Below are 13,716 nucleotides of genomic sequence, written 5' to 3'. Positions count from 1 at the left end.
CCATTTTGAAAAATCGGATATTCCACTTCCCCCCAGCTGTTCTGTAGGACAGTAGTGGTGCTCTCTTCCTCTCATTGTTACTGAGTGCTGGATACTGGCTGGAGGCTCCAAATGCTAACTGTTAGCCTGCCGCCATTGAGGATGCTAATGGATGATAGTTGTGCTCAAATTACTGTTTATAAATGTTTTTTTTCCTGTTATCACCATCCAGAAAGATCCAGGAAATCTGCACTTCCAGAGGAGCAGCAGCCACAACAGAAACAGAAGCAGATTGCTTGAGTTTGCTATCATTTGTTTTCCTCATCGGAGGACAAAAATAACAACTTTCTCTAGAGTTCTAAAAAACACCTGGCAAGTAATGTTGTGGCTAGCTTCTACTTTTCCTCCACGATACAATACAGTGGTCCCTCGTTAATCGCGGGAGTTACGTTCTAAAAATAACCCGCAATAGGCGAAATCTGTGAAGTAGTCAGCTTTATTTTTTACAATGATTCTAGATGTTTTAAGGCTGTAAAACCCCTCACTACACACTTTATACACTTTTCTCACACAGGCATTAACATTTTCTCACTTTTTTCTCTTGTTTAAACTCTCAAAGTTCAAACCTTCGTGGAAAAAGAAGTCCAGTATTATAGAATGAAACCAAAGATCAAAACCTCCCTGCACGGAGGAGATTGATTGACAATGGCCTACAGTCCATTAGCCAATCAAGACGCAGAACACAATGCGCGGTCTCTCCCTTAGCCAATCAGGACGCAGAACACAATGCGCTGTAAAAAAAAAAAAAAAAAAAAAAAGCATGCAAAATTGCACTAAAAAAAATCCGCGAAACTGCGAGGCCACGAAAGGTGAACCACGTTATAGCGAGGGACAACTGTATTATATTTATTCGCTGGACAATGATACAATATTTGCCCATATCACAAAGTCAGCCATGATATGATTTCAATTAGATTCAATTCAGGGTCCTATGATCAATATGAGGTGATCTCATTATGCCCATTTAACACAATCAGTCACATTACAATGTCATGTTTCTGTTTAAGATGCTTGGATATGTTTGTCATATATTTTATCTCGTACTGGCATAGTTTACATATGGCATGAGATATGTCAGTTGACCTGTCTTTTCCCTGAAATCCAAAATGTTTCCACACTGCTGATTTATTCCCAATAGGGGAGTGGATAAACTTCTATGCTGGCCGTGGCAGCCAGTGTCTGCCTGGTGCTATCACATTTAGGAAGGCAGTGTGTTTGCACAGAAATGGTGACAAAGATGTGCCATGGAAATTTCCAGATAAAGGCATATTTCTAAGATGACAATAGGGATTGATATTTTTACATAGTATTGATTACATTATATTGGATCAGATCGATATAAACTCAGTAGCCACTTTATTAGCTCCACCTGTACAATCTGATCCAATCCAATCCAGCTGTTGTGCCATACAGTTTCCTTTCCTGCTGCCTGTAATGCTCAGCTTTTCTTTTATTGAGAGTTGTTTCCACTATTCTGTCCCCCCTCATGTATATAAATGGGGATGACAAAAAATTAGAAACACCTCTCATAAACACCTCATATAATGTAGTCCAGGAGCAGACCTCTGCAAACAACAACTAGTAATAAACATAGAATTAAACTGACACATTCTCCACAATGTCAACACAAACTGAACATAAAGTTTATTAAAAGGTAGAATTTATGGCAGAGCTGCTGACTTGAACTGCATTAGACTGGACAGGTGGAGCTGAGAAAGTGGACACTGAGTGTATATCGGTCAAGATCGATGGATGGTTTAATCCTTACTTTCACACACATTTCACATATATTTCACGTGTAAAACTTACAACACCAATACCAACCTGAAACTTTGTTTATTTAGCAATTTGAGTGGCTTAAGATAGTTATTTTTTAAAAGTGTTAGCCAGGCGGAGAAGTACTTGGCTGACAATGAGAGGAACATAGCATCATTATTAGTAGCCACAACTGGCTACGTAACAGCTAGTGGAGTAATATCTTTTTTTTTTTTTTTTTTTTTTTTTTTTCAAAAATGGGTGAACTGTCCCTTTAAGATTTGACAGGATCACAGACTTTGTAACTTACAGCTTAGCTATTGGTTGTCCATCAAATCCAGTGATGAGTTCTGTGTGTTATGGCAGAGTATTTAACGGGCAGTCTGATGTGGGGGCCACAGGTTCTAGCACAGGTTGTGCCTGTGGGGCCTCGGCTGGGGCTCTGCGTCGCTCATGGATGCTTTCTCTTGTGTCGTCTCTGCAGTCTGTTGGCAGTCTTCTGTTCTCCAAGTCTGGAAGTTTCTGTAACAGTCAAACAGTCAAACATTATTTTTCAATTAATATGCCCTCAAATCAGTTTCATTAAATGAGTGATACATTATGGACGTTATTTCAAATAATCCAGGAGAAAGGCAAATGTAGGCAATAACTGGGCTAAATCAACAGCTTTTATCCTCCTATTAATCAATGGAACAACAAACAAAGTCAACAAAGATGTTAAAAAATAACTCCTTCGCGTTCAGATATGGAGAACAATTGTGAGGGGTGTTGAATGGACTCCCAAGAAGGAAAAGTGGGGGGAGGGGAACCGTATCGAATGAAATAAATGCAAAGAAACAATATTCACAGCATTTATTTTGGAGGAGAAAGGACATTAGGATAAAACAATGTCAACGACCATATTTTACACAACCAAGGGGTGTCAAAAACGACATGTATTCTATTACAATGTAATCTGTGTCTGCATATCTTAAAGAGAAACTAAAAATCCAATCCAAGTCTGTGTGAAGCCTGACCTCTAATGGTGAGAAGTAGGAAGAGTGCAGCAGGACGGCTGAAGAGTACAACATCACCTGCCTCCAAACACCAGGCACCCTCCTCCTCACCAGTAGAGGTCAGGCTTCACACAGGTTTGAGTTTGGGCTTTAGTTACTCTTTAACTGGGTTAGGAAAAACAAGTTAATTTGCTGATTTTGCAAGGTGCAAATGCACACAGCACATGTGAATGTGAAGAGAGTTGGTCAGGTGGAAATACAGTCTGTTGTGTGTTCACATTAGTGAGCCAGTATCTGCAGGGAAGAAATATTGCGATGGGTCAAAACGTGAAAATGTCATCATCATAAAGCTATTTTGGCCTGTGTCAAGCCTGGATTGAAAAGACATGTGACGCGGTGATCAAGATTCTCCTGATCCTCTGACATTGCTACACTGAATGTTTCCTCCAGTGATTTAATATAACAGACTATCATATTGTTTTCTCAAGCTCTCAGGTTAATTATGTCATTAGCGCAGGAAAACAAAGTGTCATTATCTCAAGAAAACTATCCCATTATCCTGAGAAAACATCTGTTGTTTCAAGATGACATAGTTAACTGGAGATCTCGAGAAAACAAAATGTTAGTTTAGTATATTAAACACATTACACAAACACATGATATTAACTCGTTATCAAAGGAAAACAGTAAATACAAAGTATAAATTCAGAGCCTCTGGGGCTGCTGTAGAAATGAGCTTATTGACCTTATTGAGCTTATGTGGACACCAATTTTTTTTTTTTTTTTTTTTTTTTTTTTTTTTATTTATTTATTTAACCCTAACCCTAACCCTAACCCTTTCATGACAGAAACATTAGCTAATATTAGCTTTAGCCATTTTCTTAGCTTTGGCCTTAACAACTGCAGTGACACTGAATTTAGCAGCTAATAATGTAGCTAAACTCGGGTACCTGGTGTTAATGGGCCAAATATATTCAAATGTGAAGCAATGTATCCCTCTGGTTTCGCAAGATCTATTTGTTTTGAGTTCAGTGTGAATTCGTGAAATGAAACCCCCAACAGGTTTTCAAATGCAGTAAATGCACTCAATGCTGCTAAGGGACAGTGCAATTAATTGTGAATTTGTGCCTGTGCGTTTCTACTGTTTACTGTTTTTTTTTTAAATTCTATTTATTATGTGTTTTGTTTGTTTGTCCTTTTTTACAATGTTTTTTTTTAATGTTGAATGAATGACTACCATTAGGGATCGCACTTTTAATTTCGTTGTACATTGTACAGTGACAATAAAGGCATTCTATTCTATTCTATTCTAAAATGGCCATCAAGTCAGTGTGGTCCATGGCATGGAAACACTCACGTTTCATGAAACCTTTCAGGCGCAGAGCGTGCTATTTGCATTTTAGGACATTGCTCGTTTATTTGAGAAACAACAAAAACATTTGGTGAAACCAGGGGGAAAATGTCCTGGGGGAATCTAGCCTCTGATAATGAAAAGTCCAACTGCAGTCGTGCTACTACAGTTAGATCTGTCAAAACATTCAGCTTTAGAGATTGGTCTGACAGCTCATCTATGTTGGCATTTCTTCACACTGGGCCAATGACACTCAGGTTAGAGCTCAATAAACAGCGGCTTCGCTTGACAATCCACTGCAGCTAAATCAGTGTGTGCCATAACATAAGGCCATAATCACATGTACACAGGGATTTTCTCTTCTCCCTCTAATCATCATAATCTTTGCCGTCACACACAGGGCTCTAGTTGTAGATCCTCCTCCATCTACCTCATGCTGAGTCACTATTGCATCATTGTGGCAAATTACATATTATTCCTTGCACAGAGAGGGCATCAGAAAGAGAAAGGGGGATTCAAATGTGAAGAGAAAACATGAAAGAAAGTGAGTGGGAGAAAGGAGACAGAAAGAGGACAAAATTGTTTTCGGAAGCCATGCCTTAATAAAAGCAGTGTTGGCAGAGATATGAGGAAATACTCATGTGGAGCCATGAAGCAGACAGCAGCTCCATTAGTGCCATTGCTGGCTAAGGCCATTAAACACTTAAGCCACTTAATGAACCTACTCGTGCATAATTAAGCACTTCACAAGAGAAACACTGATGAAGTTTGAATGGAAAGAGGAAAATGTTCAACCTATAATAATAATACACTGTATTATTACATAGTATAACACCTTGCAGCACATAGAGGTGGTGCAGATGGAGCCGATACAGTGAATAGTAAGGACAAAGAGACTTGGCGTCTCTCTGGGTTAAGACAAACTATGGCTTTACACTGTTAACATGTTAATGATGTGAACAATGGTTAGCACTGTTTGTCAGGTCTGGTCCAGGCAGGTTGACACTGACCTGTCAATTCAAAACAAAGAGTGAAGTAGCATTACATAACCTTTCACCTCTGTTATTAAACATTCCTCAATCAGGGATAAGTAAGTAAAAGTTAAATATATGGTATTATAATATATATGATAATATATAAGGTGTAATATATATTAAGATACATTATATGATTTGAATTATATTACATCATTATAAGGGCCTAATGCAAGAGAACTTTTATATTTATTATCTTATTCCAACAATACCATAAAAGGCAAGCAAGTTACAGTCATAAAAATTGCGTCCAAGAGAAGCAAACCATGTTGCACATGTTGCTGTTCCATAATATACAAAGTCATCTTAATAATGTGCATCATTCAAGCCATTTATCAGCTTGAGGTGCTGATAGAGTATACGATAGCCTAACTAGCCGATTAGGATAGGACAGGATGGGATGGGATGGGATGGGATGGGATGGATAGGACAGGACAGGACTGGATGGGACGGGATCTACTTTGGAGTCAAGGCTCATTGCATTACAGTCACCATAAACATAAATACAAACAGTATTACAAATAGAAATACAAACAAACAATATAATCAACAGAACATACATTATTTACCAGTGCTGTCCGTTTGTCCTTTTCCTATCATATTGCATAAACCTGGCATCCTAAAGTATTGCATTTCTCTGTCCCACCATACTGCATATCCCAGGAGAACTGACCCGTTACACAGTGGCTGTCACCTCAGCACCAGTGGAACAGTCTCTGTTTATCCGGATCAGTAGGAGTAGGAACGGAGTTTTAAAAATGATGAAGTTTACACTTGGGGACTGTCAAGTCGATTGTTTGCCTGGGGGGAGAAACTCACATACATTACATATATCTATCTATATACACTTTTTTGATCTGACTGATTTTTATTTTCATTTTTCTATTAATGAATTTAGAGTATTAGGATTCAGAACTTCTTTAATGGAAATTTTGTGAAATTGTATTTGTACCTCTGTGAAATTTTGTTTCTACCTACGACAGTGTTGTTAAATGCGATGACTTGTCTTATGGCTGACACATGCCATTGAGGAACACTGAGGAATTTGTTCTTTCTACTCTGTGGTTCTTGTATGAGGCCCAATGAGGCCCTGTCTTATCTAGCCTTTATCACTGCTTCTTAAAGAGATTAAAGAGATTTTAGTCTCTTAAAGAGACTAAAATGTGCAATTTTTCATTCAAATGTTCTTTAGTGTCATCTCTGCTTTAGAAATCACCGGGAAACTGAGAACCTGAGGTCCTTCCTGTGCAGAGACTCCCGAGTCAAACCAGCAGTTTTGCTGGGGATTAAAAAGTGACCTCGGCACATAAGAGCGAGAGCGAGCCAATCAGAGCACCAGCTCAGTTGTTATTCCTCCCGCCTCTTTTGACTCTTCAACTGCAGCTACTGTCCTATCATACAGGAGCTTCAGCAAACTACAGCCTGTTAACAGGAAGTGTCAGCTCGTTAGCACAGAGGATTGTATCAGCAGACAAGAGGAGCGGCTTCCATCAAAACATGGAGCTTCAGTGAGCGATGGCATCAGTCCTGAAGCTTCTCTCATCAAATCTACCTGGAGAAGCCCTCCAAATGTCTGTTTGGAGCAAGTGAGCTCTACAGCAAAGTTCAACCTGTAAAGCATTTATTTTACCATCATATATATATATTGTGTAAACAAGTCATAATGTTAAAACTGAATGTAGTAAATGTGGTAAATTTCAAGTACAAAAATGCAGCATTTCAAAGGTTATCCCCAAATTCATTTTTTATGTGAATTTAAAGAATATATGAAGACAATCAAACTTGACTAAACACTAAAAAAAGTAGGAAAACTGTCAACCTGTACTGTGAACTCTTTAAAAAGGAATAACTTATGTGTTGTATTTTTTCAATACTGATTTTATATCATGGAATCTAATTGTTTTGTATATGAATATTTATTTATTTTTTTAAATTTTTAATTTATACTTCTGTTTCTTTGTAGAACATTATGTTGAGCACATAACTGAAATATTTGAATATTTTAATGTATTTTAAAGGATTTTTTTAAAAAAAGAAGCTCTACAGTGATGTTAGCTAGGAAAACATTTGTGATCTTGCGATGTACTTCCAGTGCGAGTGATATTTTCATGACGGTTGGTTGGTTGATCTGACTAGAGACACAGCAGGAACTTTGCTCCAGGGGAACTAAAGCCCACCCGGCCCTGCTGGAACACATTACTGTGGAAAAAGCAGCTTTTAAGCCTTTAGGAACTGTCAGATCTAGATGGATGTTAGGATAGCACTCAAGAGTGACACTAAATAATACAATCCCTGTATTTAACTGGGTTGATCAACCCTTTAAGAGTCACTTTTCACTGCTGTTTGACCAGCCTCCTCACCTGCACCTGTCACACCATTTCTCGCTGTGGCCTTGGTTTCTCAGGCTCTGACTGTTCTCTTTTATGTAAATGTAACTGTCAAAGAGAAAAAGCCCTGAACAATGCCTACAGGAGTGAGGGCAGAGAACACCCACAGGGGGGTGTGAAGGGGTCCCCATAAAGTGAAGGCTAGCACCATAACTGTAATAATGACTACTGGGATCAGGTTTCCTTTTCTCCCCTGTTTTCAGTAGATATGTATTTTGAAATGAAATCATGTCTTACAAAAAATTTCCTGAGGCACAAGGTCCAGGATAAATATTCCTGAGGTGGGGTCTGTGACATGTTTATCAAAGTGAGATGAAAGCGGAGGAAAACCCTGACCTGGAGTATCTGTTTCAGGCAAAGTAATGAGGCTTCAAGGTACCCGCTGTATTAGCAGACAATAATATAACACTTTGCAATCATGAGAAGTGTGGAGAAATGTGTTTGGATATTGCATTAACCAGTGCTTGGATGGAATAGAAATATGAGGGCAGTGTCACTCATACATTTGCACATTGCCTCACTTTACCAGCATGATTTGACATGACACACCGCTGACTGCTGACAAGGGCAATTAATGAATCGTAAAGCCGATCAGGCTGAGGTATATTAACTCAAATCACAGTTTTAACAAGATACATTTTCAACCTGACACAAAGACAGGCTAGTCAACAACTGCGTTAACTGTTAGATACAACCTATTTCCTACCAAGCTTCCTACCAAAGAGTACAGTAAGTGCATGCATTCATTTAGATTTAGTAGCTGTGAAGTATTTTGCTTTCTTTTTGTGGAAGCAAGCTGTCAGAATACATGCTAAGACACCAGAGTGTGGAGCGGGCCACATATTTTTGTGTGAACCCGACATGAGCCTGAGAGTTTGTTTGTCTTCCATCACTTGGTTACATTTACCACCTGAAACAGCCTACGTGTTGCCTTCAGTGTCCTCACATAAAATCCAGCACTATACAGGAGGTTGTGCAGACAGTAGCTCCATCATTTTTATTTATTTCATACTAGAGTTTCACTGGAATAACACTGATGTGACCGAACCCAACCCAAAGCTATAAGACACCAAGGCAGAGACTGTTGAGCAAAGCAGTAGAGGAGCATCTGCACATATTTATACACACATCTTTATCCTGCTATGGTATTTTGTACCCTGCACTGTAATGTTTTTCTCTTTGTTTTTCTCCTTGGAGTTTTTGCTGAAGTTTTACCCTTTTAACACCATGCTTAGCCCGGGGCTAAGAGCTGTTTCACACTTGTAAATTAATTAACGTGGGATATCCCCATCCTTAGCCAAGGGCTTACTAAACCCCGCTCCAGAGCAGGGTTATCCCGTTTTAGAATATCCCCTAAAACTCAGGGTTGTGGTGTGCAGTGTGAATCGAGGTTAGAAGAGACGCAACACAATGGGACATTAACCCTGGCTTTGGATTTTCAAGACTGAATCCTTAGCACAGGCTTACTATTAAGTAAGCCTGGGTTAGCTAATACCAGTGTGAGTGAGGCTGAGCCAGCCCAGGAGCACTGAGAAATGTGTGAAAAGGGACTGTGAGCATCTGTAGGTGTCACTCTTTTCTTTATCTGCTCTGCCATGTTCATGCAAACTAATTTTTTTCCACTGACAATCTGAAAAATGCATAACTTTCAGTGCATCTTTATTTTTCCCAATAAAGAGCAGACAGACAGCGGAAAAAAGGATTAAAAACACTGGCTCTAGGCCGAATCATGATTGTGTTTCATTATGTTGGTAAAAAGTATAGCAAAAAAGACATTTCTTTAGATGAAAATGTCACAGATTATGACTTTAAAAGATGCAATAATCAAAATTGCTGAGAGTCATTTGAAGTGTGTACTGTTTAGACTCAAATGAAAAAATGTGGAATAAGCAAATAACTTGATGGTTGAGTCGACACTGTTCCCCAGGGTTCCTACACATTTTCCATTTCAAAATTCTAGACAGTTCCAGACAACTCAGTGCATTTCTTCAGACTATGTTTAGCATCTCAGACGCCATTTTTATCCTGCATGTAAATATCCCAGCTCTTACATGTGCTGCATGGCGGCTTCAACATTTGCAGGCCTCAGGTTGGTGGACTGAACAAAACATGATGAGACACCAGGTGCTAACGGTGTTTTCACACCATCACCGCTTGCACAGTGCTACTTCCTCTATTCTAGAGGCCGGCACCAACGACTAACCTGGCCGTGTCAGCACACTTGTGTAGCAGAGTGGTTCAACAAGCAAGTCAGTACGTTCACCAGGTGGTTGCACAGGCTTATGAGGTTCTGTAAATTCATGGTGAAAACAATACAGCAATGCACTGAAAATGTACAATTGAATACTTCGGTATTTTTAAAAGCAAGTACTTCAGTGTTTTAAGTAAAGTAAAAACTTGGCAGAGCATCAGTGCTTCGGTCAGCAGTGTCGGGGGTAACGTGTTACATTATTAAAGAGCAGAAAAGACACATGTTGTGTGTGTCCCTCATATGAGGATGGGATTTGATCTAGGGTGTAATGTTACACTGTGTGACAGCGCATGTAACACATAAGTAATGTGACAAGTAGTGTAACAAAGTACTTTCCACAGGAGGTAACTAAGTAAAGTAATGCAGTACTTTTTAGTAACCTGTAATGTGTAATACATTTCTTTTTTTGGGTAACGACCCCAGCACTGTCGGTCAGGCCCTCACCTTGTGCTAATACACTTGGCAGTGCAGACCTCTGTTGGCCTTCGTCCCAGCAGTGGCGTCAGGGTCTCTGGTGGCTTTTCAGGTTGGCACAGACAAGTGGTTCAGATCAGTCCAGGTCCTCCTGGAACAGAGAGCAGAGTACAAAAGTAAGATTGATTAACAAATGGACTTTCAGAATGTTTCACTTATCATTAGCCTGTTATATGAGCTTCTACTGGCTCTTCTGCTGCTGTGACGCAGGATATCCATTCCAGCTGCAGCAGCTGATTTGACTAATTAGTTCTCCCTCCCTGGCTGAAGGTGTTAATTAGTGAAATCAGCAGGTGTAGGAAAGGTGCACAGTCTGTGCCCTGCGAGGCCCATGCTGTCAGAGCCTCACCACCACAGAGAGCCATGAGGCCTCAGGACGTCATCGTCCCCTGAGCTCCATGCTAAGTGCCAAGCACTGAGTGGAAGCAGAGGCCTCCCCACTGGCTCACTGGGAAAGGTTTCATGATTTTTTGTAAAATGGAATTAAAATTGCATGTTGTCAATACAATATTTAACTGAAAACAAAGTAATATGAGCTCTTTTTCACACAGATAACATTGTTGCTTTTGCCACACTCTCTAGAAAATCAAATGCTGATTAACTCTGGAAATATTACAGGAAAAGAAACAATTTTAAAAATTGGTTAGTTTTTCTTTTATGTGAGCTAATGTTAGCTAGCTAACCGTTGTTTTTTCAGTAAGTAATAGTAAGTTCAGTAAGTAACGATGGCTAAAATTAAAAGTTACAAATAAAGTTAAAAATAAATTTTGAAAATAAATTCAGTAAAATTAAGTACAACTATGGAGAACTAAACACTGTATTTGGTTGATAAAAATAGGCCTCTTTTAATTCTTTTAATGCTTGATGACTTTAAAACTAAGTAATATGTGCTCTGTTTTTTACACACGCACTAGAAAATGAAACACCAATTTACTCTGGAAATATTATGGGAGAAGAAAAAAAAAAAAAGGTTTCTTTTTTATGGGGGCCAAACTCAGCCTTGCTGTGTTTGTTGGCTCAGTCCTGGTCAGTCTCTACAGGCAGCTAGCACAGCTCTCAGTCTTGCTGCTACTACAAGACTCTGAGCAGAGGGACAGACAGCGATCTGACACAGTTACACTCCCAGGAGTGCAAGACGATTTGAAACCAAAACTTGAGGCATCAATCTATGCAGCAGAAATAAATGATGCAATAAGGAGAATTGCTGAAATCAAAAGCTCCAGGGAGTTACGGCTTCTTTTTATTTTATTTTTTTTTTTTTGCAAGTGAGGTAGTCAGTACGTGGGGCACTGCAGTAGAAGCACTCATTACTGCAGCTGCAAATACAGGAAAGGATCTATCACCAAAATAAAGCACCAATTTCACTTACAAATACGTATTTTCTGAATTATTGGCTGTTGCAAAACATGACTTGCATAATGGCGATTCACAATTGAACTGCCATTATATAAGCTGTATTTTACATTTTTTCACCCGTTTTTTCTTTGCAATGGAAGAAAAAAGCAATATTGTAGATTAATTAATTCATTAAATTTAACTGGGGAAAAAACAGAAAAAAGAAAATAATAGTGCTGGATTTATTATTCACTCTCCATTCTGAGTGAAAAATATTTTTTAAAAAAAGGTTAAAAAAAAATAAAATAAATAAACTGATGGGTATACAGCAGACTCACGGCTCATCTCAGCTCCACGTGAAGGTGTAGCTGGAGGACTTTTTGCACAAGAAGAAAAAAGAGACAACACTTGCACAGTACTGTGCAGTAAACCTCTGTCCACACAGACCGAGCCTCTGTCACACCTCAACAGCACGGACCCGCACATCCCACACATCCCACCGGGGGCACAGGTGGACAGGACGTATTTGTGATGTGTCTCTGTGGTCTCTGCCACATGTTTGATTTCTACTGTGCATAAACAAACACCCTCAGCCTGGACATACTGTAGCACAGACAGCGTCACATAAAGCAACAGCAGCTCTTATACAAGACACCTGGACCAAGACTGACACAGTGACTGCAAATCCACTTTAACATCTCTGCCATTTTTTCAGAGGCAGTGTGACTGTGAGCAGCATCACAAACCCCAGGTGGGAGTGGCCCCGTGGCTGACTGCATAATAAACAACAATTCCTGTCTCACCCCAAACCCAGAAGAATGACTCCTGACCCGTCCCGTTACCATTTTGTGTTTTTTTTTTTTTTTTCAGGAGGGTTGGACTACCCATTAGGCAATGCAATCATTTTGGGTTGATGTTCTCCCCACCCTTTTCTCAGTTTACTCTGTGCTCTGCTGGACAGTTTTTTAGTCACACCATTTGGCCAGTAGGTTGGCCCACACTTTTATACAGAGTGTCCTTCCACATACTCACACACTGGTCAGGTGGCTGCAACCAACCAGCAACCAGAGCCAACAGGAGAGAACAAAAAGGAATAAAAAAGGTGACAGAATGACTCGCATTATGTTCAAAATTCATATTATAACTGCATATAAAAACTGACATAACTGCTCCAGAATGCTCCTACCTGCCTGGACTGCCTCTTCCAGGTTTACACTCCATCCCGCCCACTTCAGCGCCTGCTGCCAGAGTCCCTCTCAATCTTTAAGAGAGGGCTGGACTGAGTAATCCCCCCCCCCCCCCTCCCCCGCCAACAAAACAAAACAAAAAAAAAATTGCCTCCATGCTTTCTTCCTTCCCCTATGCACTTGATGCACTCTATGCATTCCCTCTCTGCGCTGTCTTGTAGCTCCTCTGTCCTTTGGACCAGAACCAGAGCTTTATGGCACTTGATGTCGCCTGAAGAGATCTTTGCTTGTTGGTGTATAAATATCTCATATGTATGTCACGTGGGATAAAAGCGTCTGCTAAATGGGAATCGTAATTGTAATAGTAATATTGTTATTATCATTAAAATCCCGCCCTTTTCTATTTTCTTCTTTTCCTGTCCCATCAGTCACATGATGAACAGTGAAATTAATTCCCATCCCATGTGACTCCCATAGAAATCCTGAAAGAATATCAGCCTCTAACACATACCACTTACTGCTACAGCTAACTTATTAGCTGCAGCGGTCTGCGACTGATGTGGCCTGGGCCAGGTGCTGCATGTCACCCCATCTATCTGCCCTGCCTTTCCTGCTTGTTCTCTACAGTGCCTGTCTAATTAAACAGAAATCCCCCCCCCCCCCAAAAAATCTTCAAATAATAATAATAATAATAATAATTAATTAATTAAATAAATAAATAAATAAAAACATAAAAAAGAACTTCAAATCAGCAGTGTTGTGGCAATGCTGTGGTATAGCCGCAAGCTACAGCACGAGACTAACAGAGGCTGTGGCCACCCTGCAAGATCCTGAATCAAGATGTCAATACAACATAATCTGTGTGGCCCTGCTGTGACAGAGGGGCTGGAGGGCAGACGCCCATCTGA

At 39.8% G+C, this 13,716-nt stretch overlaps 1 protein-coding gene across 1 annotated transcript in view; it reads right to left on the bottom strand.

The window, feature by feature from the left end:
- apba1a (amyloid beta (A4) precursor protein-binding, family A, member 1a) overlaps positions 1–13,716 on the bottom strand; it is an 86,716-nt gene that overhangs the window by 37,137 nt on the left and 35,863 nt on the right. Inside the window, exons 2-3 of the mRNA XM_030059177.1 lie at positions 10,257–10,377; positions 2,105–2,316 (exon numbers count right to left, since the gene is read on the bottom strand). The gene's annotated coding sequence lies outside the window, so the exon portion shown is untranslated. The remainder of the gene's footprint in view (positions 1–2,104; positions 2,317–10,256; positions 10,378–13,716) is intronic.

This window comes from Myripristis murdjan, chromosome 9 (genome assembly GCF_902150065.1).
Source record: "Myripristis murdjan chromosome 9, fMyrMur1.1, whole genome shotgun sequence".
Taxonomy (NCBI): domain Eukaryota; kingdom Metazoa; phylum Chordata; class Actinopteri; order Holocentriformes; family Holocentridae; genus Myripristis; species Myripristis murdjan.
Note: the sequence above shows the minus strand (reverse complement) of the source record. Positions and strands in the feature narration are given on the sequence as shown.